General features: G+C 45.9%; 1 pseudogene across 1 annotated transcript in view; it reads left to right on the top strand.

Moving 5' to 3' along the window:
• The window catches only part of LOC146816444 (ATP-binding cassette sub-family C member 10-like), an 839384-nt pseudogene that overhangs the window by 95707 nt on the left and 722428 nt on the right, over positions 1-21249 (top strand). Inside the window, exon 3 of the transcript XR_014962842.1 lies at positions 10514-10741. The product of XR_014962842.1 is annotated as an ATP-binding cassette sub-family C member 10-like (transcript). The remainder of the gene's footprint in view (positions 1-10513; positions 10742-21249) is intronic.

Below are 21249 nucleotides of genomic sequence, written 5' to 3'. Positions count from 1 at the left end.
CATCATGAAGCTTTACACTCTACTTCTAAAAAAGGAAGGCTGCCATTCTCTTCTGAGGAGAAATCTGGGGAAAAAACTACCCCAAAAGACTGCCTTCAAACAGCCTAAGACTCAGTCAGAGTCTGCTAGAACCACCTCATTGTCAGAAAAGGCTTTGTCGATGACAAAACCACCTCCTACTTCGGTGACGCCTACTTTGTTGACGAAATCATTGATGAAGACTGTGCCATCAACTACGAAAATCTCTTCGCTGTCGGCTACTTCACCATCGACGGTTCCACCGACGATGAATGTCTCTCCCCGTTGGCGTCCCCCCCGTCTGCGACATTTTCGTCGTCGACTGTGCCTCCCTCGTCGACGCCCCCACCGTCGACTACGGCGACCACTGTATCGAAGTCGACAACATCATTGACGATATTCCTACCGTCGACGGCCTTGACGACGACTACGTCAACGTTGACGACGGTTATGTCTTCATCGACGGTATCTGTGCCACTGTCGATGTTCATCTAGTCAATGCCGCAATGGAGAAGACCTTCTTCTTTGCAAGTAACAGCAATACTATCATCCAGGTTCTCGTCCACGATCCCGTCGACGAGGGGGTTTTACCAGGACCCTTCCTAAATATCTCCCCTGCCCCCTAGCCAATTTGTGGAGGAATCGGAGGATGATGGGCTGTTCAGTCCAGCTCACAGCCCCCCTCAACTTCACGTGAAATTCCAGGATGAGAAAGACAAGGATGATTATTATGGCACACATTATCAACCTATGGAAGGCTTCAAGGTTTACTACCACGTCAAAAGCCTATGGTACAAATGCCTGTCGCATTAGTGCAGGACTTGACAGCTATGCTGCAGGACTACCATACCTGTTTTCCTACTACAGTAGGTTCTATTCAAAGACAATCCTCTCCTTCCCCTGTTCTAGATTCTGCAGGAACTTCACTTCCTACCACGGAAGCTCAAGATCTTTTGAGAGTGCAGGATAATGACGACGAGACAGTCGCTGAGCAAGGTGTACATCCTAAGACACCTACTACCATCGATGAGTGGGAGGATTATTTAATCCCAAAATATTTTCCACCGGCTCCTCAGGCAATTGATTCTCCTCCAGAAGACATTGGGGGTTTTCACGCCATTATGGAAAGACCTGCAAACCGTTTTCACCTTCCCATGCCTGTTAAGCAGTCCGACTGCTTTATATATGTATTCAAAGACCAGAACAGGAAATCTGTCCATGCTATTCCCATCATTGACCATATTTGGGAAGAGGGCGATAACATTTTGAAGAATCCTTTTTCAGTACCGGCAATTCTTCCTAGAATTGACAGGAAGTACAAGGCCCCAGACGATGCCCCTGCATGCCTGACTGGACAACCTAAGCCAGATTCGGTGACTTCCCAAGCTGTGCAACGGAGGTTGAGAAATCCTTCAGCGCCTATACCTGCACCACCTGATACAGATGGAAGAAGACTAGATAACATCGGAAAAAGATTCTCCACCATGGCCGGTGCTTCTGTGTGTGCTGCGAACTCCTTGGTAGTTGCTCCGTACCTCGAGTTTTCCCGGACGACAAGAAACAAGTGCAAGGAAAATTCTCCTTGAAGGAGAAAGGGCAGCATCTGAGATAATTGACATCTCCATGGATTTGGCTTCTCTAGGTTTTAGTCAGCTAGCTAGGGCAGCAGTCCTTCATCGCCAAGGATGGCTTAGGTTTGCAACCTTTCGGCCTGAGGTGCAGAGCAGGATCTTAGGTTTGCAATTCGATGGTGATGCACTGTTTGGCAAACACATCGACGATGCCTTGCAGGAAATTAAAAAGGACACGGACACTGCTAAAGCCTTAGATACGTTTCAGTACAGGAAAACACCTTTTCAAGGCGCCTGTGGCAGAGGGGCTTACTCCTTTCGTGGAAGCTACCAAAAAAACCAGCCCCAAACTTATCACTACAGATATGGATACCAAACACAACAATCATGTAGATCATGTGGAAAAGGTTTTTCCCACATGCGAAGCGGTGGTAGAGAGCGACCTTTGACTCTGTCACCAGGCAGGTCGCTCCCCCCATCCGCCACGCAGCCCCCTGTGGGTTGAACCTCCGTTGCCGCTTTTGCCGCCTGACTGCTCGCTCCCTTTTTTATTCTGTACCCCTGTGCTTGGCTTTCTGTGCCACTTTGTTTTTTCATTCTGTGCCCCTGTGTTTTGCTTTCTGTACCCCTGTGCTCTGTTGTCCCTCTCCCGCCGTCTTTTCCCACCGTTTTTTCCCTGGGTTTTCCCCCGCCGCTGAGCCCCTGCGGCCCCGCCCCCTTCACTCCCATTGGCCGCCCCGCTCCCACCTCCCAGCTGCTCCTCCCTCCCTCTGCCCTCATATGGAGGCCGCGAAGCGGCCGCGCAGTGGACGCGCGCAGCGGGCGCGCCGCTGGCGCGCCTAAGGCAAGCCCGTCTGCGCCCGTCCGTGCCTGGACCGCACCCAGCGCCAGAACCCCTGGACCCCGCACCCCTCGCAACGCCAGACTGCACTACGACGCAAGCAGCCTCCACGCACTCAACATCAGACGAGACCACCCCTGCTACCGGGCCACCCCGAAACGCACCCAGGGGCCTTTCACCTGCCGGAACTGCAGATTCACCAGCATCCAACCCTCCACACCACCCGCCAGAGAACCCAACCACCTCCGCTGCATCCTCCTCAACACCCGCTCCGCTCGCAAGCACCCCATCGAACTCTGGGACCTCCTAGACTCCACCGCCCCGACGTCGCCTTCCTGACGGAGGCCTGGCTGAACGCCACCTCAGCACCAGACATCGCCATAGCCATCCCACAGGGCTACAGGATCTCCCGCAGAGACCGCACCAACGGAGTGGGAGGAGGAATCGCCATCATCCACAAAGACTCCATCAAAATCTCAACGAACACCGATGACACCCTCACCACCGCCGAGCACATGCACTTCCAGATCCACACCGACCCCAACACCACCCTCAGAGGAACTCTCATCTACAGACCTCCCGGACCCCGCCCACAGTTCAGTGACACCATCGCCGACCTCATCAGCACCCACGCCCTCGCTTCCACGGACTACATCCTCCTCGGGGACATGAACTACCACCTCGAGAACAACAACGACGCCAACTCCACCGCCCTGATCGACAACCTCGCCAATCTCGGACTCAAACAGCTCGTAACGACACCTACTCACGCCGCTGGACACACGCTCGACCCCATCTTCTCCGCAAGCCCCCACGTCTCCTTCAACCACACCACCGAACCACACTGGACTGACCACAGATGCGTCCACTTCACCTTCAGAAAACCCACCACACACCACTGCACCCAACAGCTACCACGCCGCTGCTGGGGCAAGGTCACCGAGGACCAACTGACTACCGCCCTCGCCCTGAGACCACTCACCGACCCAGACACCGCCGCGACCAACCTCACACAGTGGATCAACGACTGCGCCAACACCCTCGCCCCTCTCAAGACCTCTACAACCAACCACACCAACAAGAAAGCCGCCTGTTTCACCGAGGACCTCCAGATCTCCAAGCACACCTGTCGGAAGCTGGAGAAGAAATGGCTCCACGACCGAACACCAGACAACCACACAGCCCTCAAGAGCGCCACCCGCAGACACCACCAACTCATCAGGACCGCCAAGAAGACCGCCTTCAAGGACCGCCTAGACAACAACGCACACAACACCAAAGAGCTCTTCAGCATCATGAAAGAACTCTCCAACCCCAGCTCCAACACCAACGACATCCCGCCATCTCAAGACCTGTGCGACTCCCTGGCCACCTTCTTCCACCGCAAGATCACCGACATCCACGACAGCTTCAACTCCGACTCCCCCGCATCCACCACCGAGTCCACCACCCCTGCGACTACCACTCGCACCAGTCGCCTGACCGTCTGGTCCAGCGTCACCGACAAAGACACCATCAAAACCATGAACTCCATCCACTCCGGATCCCCATCGGATCCCTACCCTTACCACGTCTTCAACAAAGCCAGCGCAACCATCGCGCCCCACCTCCGGAAAACAATCAACTGTTCCTTCGAGACAGCAACCTTCCCAGAAAGCTGGAAGCACGCCGAGATCAACGCCCTTCTGAAGAAGCCCAAGGCGGACCCCAAGGACCTCAAGAACTTCCGGCCCATCTCCCTGCTCCCTTTCCCGGAAAAAGTGACCAAGAAGATTGTCAACAAACAGCTGACCCGCTACCTCGAAGTTAACAACATCCTGGACCCTTCCCAATCCGGTTTTCGCAGCAACCACAGCACCGAGACCGCCCTCATCGCCGCCACTGACGACATCCGGACCCTGATGGACAAAGGAGAAACAGCCGCCCTCATCCTCCTGGACCTATCAGCAGCCTTTGACACGGTCTGCCACCGCACCCTATCAGCACGCCTCCATGACGCCGGTATCCAAGAGAAGGCCCTGGCCTGGACCACATCCTTCCTCTCTGGCAGAACCCAGAGCGTCCGCCTCCCACCCTTCCGCTCCAAAACCACCAAGATCATCTGCGGCGTCCCACAGGGATCCTCCCTCAGCCCGACGCTGTTCAATATCTACATGGCCCCCCTCGCCCACGTCGCACGACAACACAACCTCAACATCATCTCCTATGCCGACGACACCCAGCTGATCATATCCCTCACCGAAGATCCCTACACCGCCAAAGCTAACCTCCATAGAGGAATGAAGGCCGTAGCCGACTGGATGAAGGACAGCAGACTGAAGCTGAACTCAGACAAGACAGAGGTCCTCATTCTCGGACCCACCCCATCAGCCTGGGACGACTCTTGGTGGCCCACGTCACTAGGCACAGCCCCGGAACCCACGGACCACGCACGCAACCTGGGGGTCATCCTCGACTCCACTCTCTCCATGACCAGGCAAGTCAACGCCGTCTCCGCGTCCTGCTTCAACACCCTCCGTATGCTCCGCAGGATCTTCAAATGGATCCCCCTCGACACGAGAAAAACCGTTACCCAGGCCCTCATCACCAACAGACTCGACTACGGGAACGCCTTCTACTCAGGAACTACAAACAAGCTCCTGAGACGACTTTAACGCATCCAGAATGCCTCGGCCCGACTCATCCTCGACGTCCCCCGCCGCAGCCACATCACACTCCACCTGAGAGGCCTGCACTGGCTCCCCGTCAACAAAAGGATCACCTTCAAGCTCCTGATCCACGCACACAAAGCACTGCACAACACCGGACCCACCTACCTCAACAACCGACTCAGCTTCCACACCCCCACCCGAAGCCTCTGCTCAGCCAACCTCGCCCTCGCCAAAGTCCCTCGCTTTCGAAAAACCACCGCCCTCGCCACAGTCCCTCGCATCCGAAAAACCACCGCCGGCGGCAGATCCTTCTCCTACCTCACCGCCAAGACCTGGAACACTCTCCCCACCATCCTACGACAGACCCAGGACCTGCTGGCCTTCAGAAGACTCCTCAAGACCTCGCTCTTCGACCAGTAGCACCCCCCCCCCCCTCCCCAGCGCCTTGAAACCCTCTCGGGTATGTAGCGCGCTTTACAAATGCAGTGATTGATTGATTGATTGATTGATTGTTTCTTTCTGATAAAGAAAAAGTCGGGAGAGTGGAGGCCAATTCTAGACCTAAGGAGATTAAACAAATATCTGCAGAAAAAGTCATTCCGTATGGTCACTCTTCAGGAAATTCTGCCGCTCCTCAATCATGCAGATTTCATGACGACACTAGATCTGCAGGATGCATATTTCCACTTTCCTATCCATCTCAGACATCAAAAGTTTCTCTTCACTGGGGCAGGTGCTCATTTTCAGTTCAGAGTTCTCCCTTTTGGTCTGCGATCAGCTCCAAGAGTTTTTACAAAATGTCTAGCTGCAGTTGCAGCTCATCTCAGGCTGCAGGGCCTGCAGCTGTTCTCTTACTTAGACAACTAGTTAATATAAGCATCGTCCTTTCGACAAGCCTCAAGAGCAACTTTTATTTGCTTTTAAATGTTTCAATCCCTGGGACTATCTCTCAGTTTTCAAAAGCAGTTCTCTATCCGTCGCAAAGGACGCAATTTCTAGGGGCAGTTTTGGACACTATCCAAGAAAAGGCATTCTTGTCCACAGAAACGTAATCACACCTAGTTTCTCTGACAACAAAGTTAAGAGGAAAAAAGTTTGCTTCTGTGAGGCTGATAAAATCTTTTCTCGCAATGTTTTTCTCTGCAATCCTAATGATACCTTACTTTCGTCTCAGAATGATACCTATACCAGAAGAACTAGACAACCAATGGCTTCAGGTGACTGGATCGTTCAACGACCTGGTAAGGATAACTCCATTCATGAGAACAGCTCTGCTCTGGTGGCAGCACTCCAGCAATCTCTCTACAGGGCTAACTTCTCTTTCTCAAACACCTGAGTTCGTCCTCACTACGGATGCTTTTCTCGAATGATGGGGGGCTCACCTTCAAGATCTCGGCATAAGGGGAAAATGGCCCAAAGCGCTCTCAAAAATGTACATCAACTTTCTGGAGCTTTGGGCCATTTTTCTAGTGTTACAGGCTTTCCTCCCAAGGATTCAGGGATCCTCGGTCCTCATAAGGACAGATAATACCACATGCATGCATTACCTAAACAAGCAAGGGGAAACGCACTCTCACATCCCATTTCAGGAAGCACAAGAAATATGGAAATGGCTTCTCTCTCACAATATTTCTATAAAAGTGGAACATCTGCTGGGAATAAAGAACAGTCTGGCGGATAACTTGAGCAGAACTTCCAATTCTTGCCACGAATGGGAACAGGACCAGAAAGTTCTTGAATACATCTTCCAGATGTGGGGCAAGCCCAACTTGGATCTCTTCGCTTCCGAAGAAAATAGGAAATGCCAATTCTATGCCAGCTGGGAACCAGAAAGAGGCTCTTGGGGAAACCCTTTTCTAATAAGGTGGACAGGGATCTTCGCCTACACTTTTCCACCCTTTCCATTGATCCCGAGACTTCTGAGGAAGTTGAGAATGGAGCAATGCCGAATAATTCTCATTGCCCCACGTTGGCCACTTCAGCACTGGTTCACATAGCTTCTCCTACTCTCAGAATGCAGACCTTATCAACTTCCAGTATCACCATCACTGTTGACATTGAGCAGGGGCGAGATTCTCCATCCACATCCAGCCCCGCTGCAGCTATATGCCTGACTTCTGAACCTGCTGAATTCAAGGAGTTAGATCTGCCTGAGGATGGTAGAGACATACTTTCTAAAGTAAGGTCGCCATCCACCATTAAGACTTACACTCTCAAATGGAAACGCTTTTATTCTTGGTGTCTTCATAATGATGTACATCCTTTAGAGTCTTCTCCGGACTTATCTGCTCACCCTGGCTAAATCTGGCCTTATGTTCACGTCCATCAATTTACATCTGGCTGCCATCTGTACTTACAGGTGTTCCTCTGAAGGTCCATCTCTTTGTTTAAACCGACTGGTCAAGCAGTTCATGAAAGAGCTTTTCAGAGCATATCCTCCTGTAAGAGCTCCTTCTCTGGAAAGGAGAATTAATCTAGTTTTGGCGCAATTTATGCAGCACTTCTTCGAACCAATTCACAGAGCTGAGCTTAAATATGTCTCCTGGAAGGTTGCTCTATTGTTAGTCCTTCCACCAGGAGAGTCAGCTAAATTCAAGCATTTACAATCAAAGAGCCATACCTTCGCTCTACCAACGACTATGTTTTCCTTAGAATTAATCCTAATTTTATTCCAAAGATTCCATCATCTTTCCATCCTAATGAGGCGATTATTCTGCGTTCATTCTTTCCTAGCCCTACTTCCCCGATTGAAAAGACTCTTCATACTCGGGATGTAAAGAGATGCCTCAAATTTTATCTGTCGCATACTAAGACCATCTGAAGATCGGATCAATTGTTCATGTCCTGTGGTGCGCAAAAGCGAGGTATGGCAGTGACTAAAGCAACAATTGCAAGGTGGATTGCATCAGCTATTCAGTTTTGTCACTCTAAAACAGGAAGTCCTCTTTCTGTCAAACTTAAAGCTCATTCCACGAAAGCAGTGTCATTGTCAACAGCACTTTTTGCTGGATTGACTTTGAAAAACATTTGCCGTGCTGCAATTTGGAAGAATGTGCATACATTTACATGGCATTACTGCTTGGATTTGGCTACAGAAGCAGAATCAGCTGTAGGACAAGCAGTTGTATGCAACCTTTCCCAATAAGTTAAGCCTCTCTTTTGGGGGTGATTATTTATTAAATACTAAATTCAATGCATTTGCTTCACATGTTATTGCTGGTTTAATTTCTCTTTATGCATAAATGCTTCTTTACATATTGTATTGCATATGTTGTATATATGTACAGGTATATCTTTTTATAGGTATCTAGTTGCCTTTCATATGATACCCACTATCCTCTAAAATGTAATTCTTTAACTGCTAGCTATTCTGAGTCAAGCATGTGAATCTATGAAAGATCCAATACTGGATAAGAAAACAAGTTACTTACCTGTAACTTCAGTTATCCAGTATTGGTATCCTTCATAGATTCACATTCAACCCACCCTCCTTCCCAGAGAAGCTTCCCTTCTTGCTGGTAAATTACTTGTTGTCACTTGTGTTTGAAAATCTGAGGGACTTGCCTCTCTGTGGAGTGTTCTAGAGGGTGCAAGAGCCTGATTGGCTGTGTTTCAACGTTGTTCTTTTTTTTTTTTTTTACAAAAGGACAAGGATGGGCTACTGCAGTGACTGTGCAGTCCATTATCGCCTATTATGATATGTGTTACTACTGCTGTATACATATATATCTTCATTTTCTACTGTGAGACTCCCACCTCCACTGCGGGGATGATTTAAGCATGTGAATCTATGAAAGATACCAATACTGGATAACTGAAGTTACAGGTAGGTAACTCATTTTCTTCCTCCTGATAGGCAAAGCCCTGCTCTTCTTGTATGTAGTTAAATCTACATCCCATCTGGCGAGTGGTTAAGTGGGCCCGGGGCACCAACACATCCATTTTTACATATTCATGTTTAAATTGGCATTTTTTAAACCATGATTTTTAACACACATTTTGCCTGAACGTTAGAGTCAGATAATATACGCAGAATATGTTTGCTTACATACACAATTCTTGGTAGGCATATTATCACCATCTGGAACATTTGGTACAAGATGTTGGGGGCAGATGTACGGCCAGCAAAATTGCGCCTTGAAAATTGCAACTCATTTGCGAGTCGCAATTTGTGAGGTGCAATTTGCCATGTACAACAGTGTGTTTAACACTGTTTGCGATTCCCAATAGAGTCGCAAATTGCGAGGCTCATTCATATTAATGAGTCTCTCGCAATTTGCGAGCCAATTGGGAATGACAGGCCCTCTCATGTATGGGGGCCTGCTGGGCTCAGCAGACCACCATGTCTGGAACTGCTTTTAAATAAAGCAGTTATTTTTTAAATGCAACCCGTTTTCCTTCAAATAAAACGGGATGCATTTAAAAACAAAATTAAACATTTTCGTTTCATTTTTTAAGGACAGGTAGTGGTCCCTGGGACCACTGCCTGCCCTTAAAAAATATTTTTATAGACAGTCACAAAGTGGAAGGGGTGCCCTGGTGACCCCTTCCAAATTACGCCTGCATTACCACCCTCTTGAAGAGGGTGGTAATTTGCAAGTGTTTTGCGACTGCAGTTGCGGTCACAAAACATTCATACATTGATTTGCGGATGCAATTAGGAAGGAAACTCCCCTTCCTAATTGCGACTCGCAATTCCTAAATAGACAGTCGCAAATAAATTGTGACTCGCTATTTAGGAATTGTACATGGCCCTTGAACATTTTGTATGCACAAACAGGTCGCAAACCCATTTGCACATGCAATTTAGGATCGTACATCAGTCCCTAAGCACATTACACAAAATGTCCTTACTGGTTGTTGTTTGTTAGGGGACGGTTCTGGAAGGGTATAGCATAAATAAGCACTGCTGGACAGGATCTGTGGCAATTGAGGCATTAGGTTGCATGTAATATTTAAGCTGCACCTGCCTGCGTTTGGACAGAGGAGCAATTCTGATGGACTGTTAACATCGCCCCTTGCCTGAATTCCAGCCCAGCTGAATTCCGTGCACCTCCTGCAGAGGACAGTGACCTGCTTTACTGCAAGACAGGTTGCCAGATGATATACGCACACAGATACATGGGGGGTTAGGCCACCCGAGGTGGTCTTGGCAGATGCAGACACCCTATACTTATTTTGACATTTTATTAATGTTAGCGTGGTTTTATTTTGGGTTGAGGGAGGGGTTGTTTTAAGATGTGCTTTTGGAGGACGGAGTGTTTTATTTTGGGCTTATCGAGGGTGGGGGTGTTTTATTATGGGCTTTTGGAGGGAGGGGATGTTTTCTTTTAGGGAAGCGGTGGGGCACTTTGCTTGCCTCACCACTTGCAAAGTTTGCCAGTCGCCTCTGGGTTTCACTCTAATTTCTTTTACTTACTCCTGCCTTACAGCTGATGACAGAACTCCTGCGTGGAATCCAGGTGATAAAGTTCTACGCTTGGGAAAAGCACTTTGCTGTCAAGGTAAAGACCATTCGTGACAAGGAGCTTCAAATGCAGACGACCATCAAGTATGTGGACGCAGTCTGCGCCTATCTATTGGATGCGCTGCCTGTGCTCCTTGCTATCGTGATCTTCACCATCTACGTCTTGCTGGGGCATCGGCTCTCTGCAGCCACGGTTAGTGTGTAGTTTGCTCATTCGAAGAAATTTGCATTCCATCCAGGCAAAATCCTCCTTCTCTCACTGTTCAAAGCTGGAGCCACAGTTCTACATATGTAATACTTTAGGACCTTTTTTTACAAAGCACTGTGTAATTTTTACTGCATGGTAAAAATATTTAAAATGGTGTCTGTGATATATCAGTAAGGTACTATTGTCTCAGTTGGATTATTTTTCACTTGGATGGACCAACTGTCTAGCTAATTTCTGAGCCCCCTCATATTTTGTGACATTACCATACAGTTATCAACCTGACATAATAACTTGCATGCACCAGATTATTGGATGTGAAGACAATTAAGACTCCACAACATGACCTTATTATGGACTATTAGAGTCTGTATTTTGTGATCTAAAAGGCCACAATAGAGTTCACTTGTTTTTATCACCCAAGATGGCGGCCCCCTCAGACTTCATCCAGCATTGGTTATTTGCATGGTCAAGCATACGTCAGTTCCCACCCCAGCCAGCATGGTGCTTCCAGCCTCAGTGAGAAACTCGGGTCAGTTGTGCTGCCTTTGGACTTCTGTTTGTGGAATCCATTCTCAAGCACACTTAAGGTGACGGTACTGCTAGCGCCTGAGCAGATCAGCCATGTGACGAGACAGTCTCAACTCTAGCAACTACTGGCTGTCTACTGTGCTACACTCAAGGTAACCTACACTGCAAACCTCCTTTATTGCAAACATCAATAGACTGCTCTATAAATAGAGTTTGCATCTCTCATTGCCTGATGACTACTTGTGCATAAAAATCCCATGGTGTCTGTAAACCATATGTTATGTCTTTAAATTATTGACACCACGTAACAGCCACATGCTATGCCTTTTGATTTCTATTTAATGTTTATTCTGTAGTGTTCATATCATTTAAGTAAACCCACTCTCCACATCCCCATGGTGGAAAAGGATGAAGGAGTGTTTCCCCTAGTGCACCTTGACATGGACCCTACGCCCAAGCTTCAGGCCGAGTCCTCTTGGCATTAAGCAGTGGATTTTCCTTCCACTCTGTTCTGCAGTGGGCAGTCCTATTGCACTATTTAAGTAGGCGTCTACTGCTCTACTTGCTTAATTGTGTTACCAGATAGCTGCCTAATGCTGAAACAATGCTTCCAAAACCACTTGTTATTATTCCACTGTTTCCAAAGCATTCTTCAGCACTGCAGGTATCTGGTGAATCGATAACCCTCCTCTGTTCTTGTGTCACAGGATTTCTCCTAGATGACAAGGTCTGCCCTTCAGTCACTTCCTCTCTTCCACCAGAGAGAACCAGGCATCAGTGTTTGCCCCTGTATGAGTTTTTGTCTCCCTGCCACTCTGGTCCCGTTTAGATATAATGTTTCTGAAACCTAAGCTATCATTTGTATTTATCCCATCTACCACCAAGGTTATGTTCTTATCCTTTACAGCCCATTTTCCTTGCCATATGAAGGCAGGGCTAAATATACATGCCTCGAGGACATTGGTGTATATCTTGCCAAAGCTCAAAACCACCTTTTTGAGGACTGGCCTTACCCCTTATTAGGTAAGATTCTTGTCAAATGTCCTTACTTTGACATCATTGATTTTTCATGGCCTCAGTGTTGAAACGCTCCCCGCAAATGTTCCAACTCTCTTGCCTCTACCACATTTTGAAAGGCTCATTGCTGCTACTCTGATTAAGCTGGCAATTTTTGCAACGAAGGTCACTGTAATACCCCATGTCTATGCTCCTATATATATATATATATTGCCTCAGATTGCAGGACTAGGAAAATCTGACAACCATTCCCACATTACCCTGTCAATCACTGTATAAATTATGGAACCTGACTGTGAGGTGTAGGTATTTATTTGCGATGCTTCTATTTGGAGACCCTCGGGTAAGGGAAACACCTCCTAGGAACCATCTTGCTCTTCCACAGCGTCACATCAGAGGGATAAGGTAACTGAGGCAAAAACTGCTGTCTTCAATGAGTAAAATGTTCAAAGCACAGAAAAACTCACTGGTGATGGAAATTGCTGGTATAGAACTCTGGCTCAAGAGATCCAGTACTACAGTCTGAACTCCAGGACTGAGGCAACAGCAGACTGGAGTGAGTTTTGCAGAAAATAATGAGACTTCAACTGTGTTGTGACGCAGAGTACTTTAGTAGCCTTCTACATATGTCGAAAGAGGAGATGACAGACTGGAACAGGAAACATGAGTCTACCTTGATGGATTAGGGTTAGGCTTAATGAATACAGGAGCCTCCATCTTGGACTTGTAGTTTCTCTGAGGGTTTCTTTGCATGGCTTGCTTATGTTTGGTTTCAGATCTACCTATGTCAAATCTCTTGTGTTTCTTGGGCTCCTTAGAAGGTGACTTTTTTACTGCCGAATAGGATGGCGTTCTAGTCATCACTGCCTTGTATGTGATGTCGTAGATTTTAACGGTAATGCGTCCTTGCAAAGGCAGTAAACATAGGCCTGTGTGGTCAGGAAGGATTTTTCCTAAGCCATTTCATAATATTGTTTTTTTTTTGCCAAAGAGTATAAACTGTTTCAGACTTTCTGTGTTTTCTTTGCAATGTGTCTCTTGAATGGGAACTCTATTTGTAATAAGCCTAAGTGATTTTGTGCTTGTCTAGAGTAGAGGTAGGAGTCTATAAATCTTCATGTAGGAGTGACAGCAGGTTGATACCATAAATTTGACATTCCTCGTTAAAATATGCAGTGAACTGCATGGTTTCAACTTTAGATTATCTGATGGCCGCCTTAGCTTTGCTCCCTACTTAGGATGGTAAATTTTGTAATAATAAATTGAGTAATATTAACCGCTGTGAAGTAGAACACTTAAGAAAGGCAGGTATGCAGTACGAAACTCTATATTAAACACAAGTTGCTATTATTAGTACTAGTTATAGAGACAGACCTAGATCAGAGCCTTGACTAGTATTGTTAGTGTTGAGGAGGAATTGATGCTTTCTTAATTCACTTAAAGTTAGGCATTGGCTGCCAGGCTCGGATAAGTGTCAGGTATTCTTTGTGTCCTGTATTGTGGAGGTAGTGTTGTGCTGCAGTCTCACCAGGCTACATTGCTATGTATTATTCCTTATCTTACTTTAAAATGAAGCAAAACACATTTGTGAAGCACGTTTTTAGAAGGTAACTTTTCATTTTTCTTGGGCGACTCTCAATGGAATGACCCTTTTTCCTTCAAATCTTTAAAGCAGTTAAATAAGATTGACAATACTCCCTGTTTCTTAGACTGTAAAATATGTCTGTCACGTGTTTCCTGGTCATTCTGAAGTAAGGTGAAGTGGATGTGACTTTGAAAGAACTGCTCCGGGGTTCACCCACATGGGCAGTACTATTCAGTGCTTATGATTATCAATTGAGATTTCCTGAGAGCGAACTTTGGGATACTAAATAGGTCACCATTAGCTGCTTGATTCAAAAGAGCACAGTAGAAGAGAACATTTTGGTTGCCAATGTAGGATGTTAACTAGCATACTACTGTAATGTTCAGTGCCATACAGGATATTGTTCAGGGCTTCATATTGACAATCTTATAAAAGAGGAGTGCAGGCACTCTAGCTCTGGACTTTTAGCAAATATGCATGGACCCTCTTTAGTAGCTTCACTATCGCAGGTTAATGCCAGCAGACAATCCAAGCAGATTTCTGCAAATAGTGAAGTGCATGGCCCGCCTCATGCCTATTTTCTACTGTCTGAAAAGAGATTTTATACACTCGCTGGCAAAAACTGACCTGTTGCTGCCTGGATCATTGTTTGGAAGATTATTTGGCCCTGATTGTGCAGAGTAATATACTTTATCTTGTGTAACAAGTTCACAAGCAATTTGGCCTGAACTTGATGACATTTGCCTACTATACTCTTCCGAAGAGTCCTATGCTTACATAAGCCATATTTCTGACTCGCTTGAGAATACAGTACTTGTCCAGTGGTTGTCTCCGCTCCCGTACACTGAACTACTAAACTGATCTGCAACTGCCTTCCAAAAATACTCAAGCTTTTATAGTACCCACTATGCTATCCAAATCAGAGCATTTATCAGGTAGTTGTCCACCCTGTCTTGACTGCTTTTTAGTCTACATCACTGTTATTAGTGGGTTTACTTCACTAGCCAAGCTCTGCCCCAGCTTTGATTTGAATGGGACTAGGGTGGCAAGAGTGGTTTTTCCACCGCCTTAATGTGTAGTCAATAAACTGGCACACCTCCTTTCCAGACTCATTGTGCAAAGAATCTCTCTTTCTTCCAAATCCTTGTACCATTCAAAGACTACACCAAAAAAATCCACCAAGCTTAGAGCTCACAGTGAAAGTCTGACAATGTACATGCCACTCAAGAGTCTTCAATGTGTCTAAATGAATTGCCCAGCTTGGCAGACACAAAGCTCGCCCTAGGGAAAACAGTGCAGGATAGGATAGCCTGGCAAAGCTGGAACCTGATAATTGAAAGAAAAGAGGCTTAAATCAAAACAGATCTTCAAAATTTGGGCCAAAGACTGGAACAGGCCGAAGCCCGGGTACGAAACACTGTGGAAACAGAGCAGCTGATCTCCACCATAATTTGCCACCTGGAAACTCAAACCTAATGGCTTCTGTAAAAAAGTGAGGATGTGTAAAATATATATTGTAGGAACGGAAGGAGACAACATGATTAAATGTATCATAGAACTGTTTTGAGGCATCCTTTAAGTAAGTACGCACTTCCCCATTAGGATCGAGCGGGCATACATAAGCCAAGCTCTCACAAGAGTTGGGGAAGGCAGTTCACAAGGATAAACAAGAACCTACTAAAACTAGAGAGAGATTAATTTGACTTCTGCGAGGCCAATTGAGGGTATTAAAGAGCAACAAGGGGAACAAGCCAGTTAATATCCTAGCCCAAAGATTGAGAGTGAGACACCATGTATCTAATTAAAGTCCCTAGGGGGCCTTGAAGTCTAAATGAGAGCAGGAAGAGGGACCTAATTTAAAACCTCTAGAAGAGAAATATACACTACAGGGTAGGAGAATGCTGAAGACATGTCCGCCTTTCTCAAGTAGATTCAGCTCCCAACTACAGCTACAGAATGGAGAACGGAATGAGATAAACCCGTAGATGCGCAAGAGATCACATGCCATCAAATCCATGCACCACATGAAGGTCCCAGGCCCTGACAAGTTTTCAATGGTCTTCTATAAAGACTTTTCACCCCTCCTGCAAGGCCCTTAAAAACACAGTTTAGCTCCTTTTACCCCTTCGCTGCTAGGCTTTTCCCCCCACCCCCTTGTGTTAAGCCTTTTTTTGGCTATTTGGGGTAGTTCGCGCATAGGCCCGTAACGTTTTGTCCACATAAGGTATCCACGCCAAATTTGCGTCCTTTTCTTCCAAAATCTTGAGAATTCTAAAGGTACCCAGGTTTGTTGATTCCCCTTGAGGGGACCGAGAAATTGGCCAAGATACAGATAATTATTATTTTTTAAGAAAAATTAGAAAAGAGTGCTGCAGAAGAAAGCATCTGTTTTTTTCCCTGCAAAAGGTATTATCAAAGGGTTTGTGGTGCTAATATCACAATCATCCCATCTTTCAGAAACAGGCAGACATTTGTCAAAAAAACAAACTTTTCTACACTATGTCCTACATATCCTATTTTTCTTATTTTTTGTGCTTTCAACCTCCTTCCAGTTAGTGTTAGAAATGGGTTTGAAAGCAATAATGGATCCCGGAGAAATATACATATCTGAAAAGTAGACAACATTCTAAATTCAGCAAGGGGTAATTTTGTAGATCCTTCAAGGTTTTTCTATAGAAACTAACAATTGAAATTAAAAAATATTGAAATGTGAGTGGCATATTTTTTAAAGCAATATGCCGTTACGTTTGCCTGGACCTTTCTGGTTGCGGGGATATATAGGACTTGTAGGTTCACCAAGAACCCGAGGTACCCAGAGCCAGTAACTGAGCTGTGTCTTGCTATGGTTTTTCATTGTGTACCGGATATGTAGCAATACAATTGGTAAAATGTAAAGAGTGAAAAAAATAGGTACCAAGGAAAACTATATATTTCTGAAATGGGAACGGAATATAGAGTTTAGAAGCAGTGGTTATTTGCACATCTCTGAAATTGTGGGGACCCATACAAGCATGTGAATTAGAGGGCATTTTTTAAAATGACATCTTTTTTGCACATTTTCTTACATTTGGAAGTCAGAAATGCAAAGAAAGTCAATTTGTGTAACACTTGTTCTACTTTTCTATGTTCCCCTAAGTCTCCTGATAAAAATGATACCTCACTTGTGTGAGTAGGCCTAGTGCCTGCGAACGGGAAACGACCCAACATGCAAGGTGGACACATCACCTTTTTCCAGTGAAAACTGAGCCTATTTTTGCAATGTGCCTAGCTGTGGATTTTGGACCCTAGCTTAGCTTTCCACCTATGGAAACGTAGTAAACCTATACATTTTTCAAAATTAGACACCCAGGGAAAACCAGCATGGGTGACTTGTGTGGCTTTCTCTAGGTTCTGTTACCCAGCATCCCTTGCATACCTCAAACGTTGTCAAAAATACACATTTTCCTCACAATTCTGCGATGGAAAGTTCTGTAATCTTCATGGATCCACAAACTTCCACCCATCCAGCTTTCCCCAAAGTGTCCAGATCAAAATGGTACCTCACTTGTGTTGGTAGGCGTAGTGCCCGCGACATGAAACGTCCCAAAAGTCAACATGAACACAAAACATTTTTCCACAGATAACTGACCTTTTTTTTGCAATGTGCCTAGCTGTGGATTTGGGACCTAGCTCAGGTAGCTTCTTTGGAAACCTAGCAAACCTATACATTTTTGAAAACGAGACCCTCAGGGGAACCCAGGATGGGGTGAGTTGTGTGGCTCTCACGAATTTTTGATACTCAGAATCCCTTGCAAACCTCAAACTTTGTTAAAAAAAACTTTTCCTCACATTTCTGTGATGGGAAGTTCTGAAATATGCGGGAGCCACAACCTTCCAGCCCCCCAGCATTCCCCAAAGTCTCCCCATAAAAACTGTACCTCTCTTGTGTGGGTAGGCCTAGTACCCGCGACAGGAAACGGCCCAAAACGCAATATGGACACATCATCTTTTTCCAGTGAAAACTGACATTTTTTATGCAATGTGTCTAGTTGTGGATTTTGGACCCTAGCTTTGCCGGCACCTAAGTAAACCTAGCAGGCCTATACATTTTTGAAAACTAGACATCCAGGGGAATCCAGGATGGGATAACTTGTGTGGCTCTCATTAGGTTCTGTTACCCAGAAATCCTTGCAAACCTCAACCTTTGTCGAACTAAACACATTTTCCTCACATTTCTGTGATGGAAAGTTCTGGAATCTGTGGAGAGCCTCAAACTTCCACCCACCCAGCATTCCCCTACGTCTCCCAATAAAAATGGTACCTCACTTGAATAGGTAGGCTTAGTGCCTTCGACAGGAAATGTCCCAAAACGCAACGTGGACACGTCACATTTTGCACAGAAAACAGACCCTCTTTTGCTATGTCCCTAGCTGTGGTTTTGGGACCCTAGCTCAGCCGGCATCTAGTGAAACCTATCAAACCTGTACATTTTTGAGAACTAGACACCCAGGGTAATCCATGATGGGGTGACTTGTGTGCCTCTCACCAGGTTCTGTAACCCAGAATCCCTTGCAAACTTCAAACTTTCTCAATAAAAACACATTTTCCTCACATTTCTATGATGGAAAGTTCTGGAATCTTTGGGAACCATAAACCTCCACCCACCCAGCATTCCCCCAAGCCTCTTGATAAAATTTGTACCTTACTTGTGTGGGTAGGCCTAGTGCCTGCAACAGGAAAAGCCCAAAATGCCATGTGGACACATCACAACTTCCCACTGAAAAGTGACCCTTTTTTTTCAATGTGCCTAGCTGTGGATTTTGGACCATAGCTCAGCCGTCACATCAGGAAACCTAGTAAACCTGTACATGTTTGCAAACTAGACACCCAGGGGAAGCCAGGATGGGGTGACTTGCGTGACTCTCACCAGGTTCTGTTACCCAGAATCCCTTGCAAACCTCAAACTTTGTAAAAAGAAACACATTTTCCTCACATTTCTCTGATGGAAAGATTTAGAATCTGTGGGGAGCTATGAACTTCCAACCATCCAGCATTCCCCAACGTCTCACAATAAAAATTATACCTCACTTGTGGGATTAGGCCTAGATCACACGGCAGGAAATGGCCCAAAATAAACTGTGGAGACTTCAAAATTAACAACCACAAAAACATTTGGTTTTGCAAGGGATTCACCTGCGTTTTTGGCCCGGGCTCGGTGTGCATCTAGGGAAACCTACCATTCCCAGACATTTCTGAAAGCTAGACACCCTGAGGAGTCCAGGGATGTGTGCCTTGCATGGATCCCCCAACGTTTTCCTACTCAGAATCCAATGCAAACTTCAAACTTAGCTAACAAAATCATATTTTCCTTACATTTCTGTTTAGCATCATGGTGTAGACACAAATGTCCTACTACCTAGCATTTCCCTAGGTCTCCCAGTAAAAATGGTACCTCACTTGTGTGGGTGGGCCAAGTACCAGCGGCAGAGAAGGGCCCAAAATGTATTATTGGAGACATCAAAATTATTTATCACAAAAAGACCTGGTTTTGCAAGGTTTCCATAGGTGCCGGCTGCGCAAGGGCCTAAAATCCACAGCTAGGCACATTGCATAAAAAAGGTCAATGCCTAGTGGGCTTTCTGCTGCCCTGAGAGTGGGAGGCAAATTGGGGACTATTGCCTCGATATGTACCCAAGTGAGGGCAGAAAGACTGTGGACATTTTTTGGGGGGGTGGGGGCATTGCCATACCCATCACTTAGGGCACCCTTTTGATATGTGCTGAAGGGGAATCGAGAGCAGTCTGATTATTGAACAGGCCCCTCATACTCCAATCCACCTTATTACCCTTTTCTCAGTTGGGATGGATGGAGTGAGCTTTAGTAAATGGAGAAATAGAGAATGCTTGGTGATTAAGGATATTTTTGAAAAGGGACAAGCTCTTAGTCCCTTAACATCAGGGTATCTAATTTCCAATCTTTTAAAGGCACACTGATTTATCGCCCCCATGGCTTAAAAGCATCCTTTGCTCAAGACCTCAGTACTGTGCTCAAGGGTAACGTAATTCACAAAGACCACACAGTGCTTGGTGATTTTAATTTTCACCTGGAAGCACATGATGATCCGGACACATCAGCCCTTCTTCACACAATGTCCACCCTAGGCCTCTCCCAGTTGGTGGGCAATCCCACTGATTCAGCCGTCCCCACTTTGGACGGCATCTTTACTAATAACGCCTCTTTAAATTCCTCACACTCTACCATTAGCTTGGTCCGAACATAATGCCATCTTTTTTCATATCTCCACTAACTTGCTACATTTTCCTTCCCATCCTACCCAACACGACAAACCAAGAAGGAAAAAGCCCTCCAGCCACTGGTTTTCTGAGGACCTAAGAACTTCCAAACAGACCTGCAGAAGGCAAGAAAAATTCTGGCGCCGCATCTATAACACTGATGAAAAGGCCAAACACAAGTTGTGTTTAAGTTTAAGTACCTATAAATCAAAATATTTTAAAGCTAAGGCAACATATTTTACTCAGAAAATTGAATTTGCTATGAATTCAACTAATTAACTTTTTCTGACTGTTACCAGGCTTACAAAGAACCCTGATAAGATAGGATGTGATAGGGAGAGGATGTGGCCCAACGGACTAAGGCGGTTGACCTCAGATCTGGGGAACCAGGTTCGAGTGTCGGCAATTACGCTCAACATCCTGTGATTCTGGGCAAATCACTTAATCTCCCTGTGCCTAACAAAAACGAATGTGTCTTTGTGTAATGTAACTGGTGCTCATGTAAAGCGCTCTGATACCCAATACCTTCTGGTCAAGTTTGCGCTATATATAACTCTGAAAAAAAAGAAACTCACCAACTCCATCCAGCCAGTCCTTTTGCAACAAAATTATCAGCTTCTGTCTTATCAGAGTTAACTCTTTCTACAACATTCTGTCCAGTACTCATAATCCACTGCAGGGTAATTCCCCATCTTCTAGCCTTCCTCAGGTAGCTTCCAGCTTTTCGACTTTCACACCACCATCCATCGACACTGTTGCTAGAATGATCAAGTTAGCCAGATCTGGTTCCTTTAATGACCCTTGTCCTCCTAGGCTGACACCTTGGGCCCCGGTCCTCACAGATATTTTCCAATTCATTTTGCATGGTCGCTTTCCAGATGGATGGAAGAAAGCTCCTGTCCTCCCTCTTATTGAAACCATCCGATCCAAATAACTTTTGTCCAATTTCTTGTCTTCCTCTACCGGCCAAGATTGTTGAGAAAGAAATGAATTCTCAACTTACTGAATTCATTCAATCCCACAACTTACTGGATACCATTCATTTTTGGTTCCGTTCAAACCACAGCATGGAAACAGCCCTAATTAAGGCC

This window comes from Triturus cristatus, chromosome 6, assembly GCF_964204655.1.
Source record: "Triturus cristatus chromosome 6, aTriCri1.1, whole genome shotgun sequence".
Lineage (NCBI taxonomy): Eukaryota > Metazoa > Chordata > Amphibia > Caudata > Salamandridae > Triturus > Triturus cristatus.
Note: the sequence above shows the minus strand (reverse complement) of the source record. Positions and strands in the feature narration are given on the sequence as shown.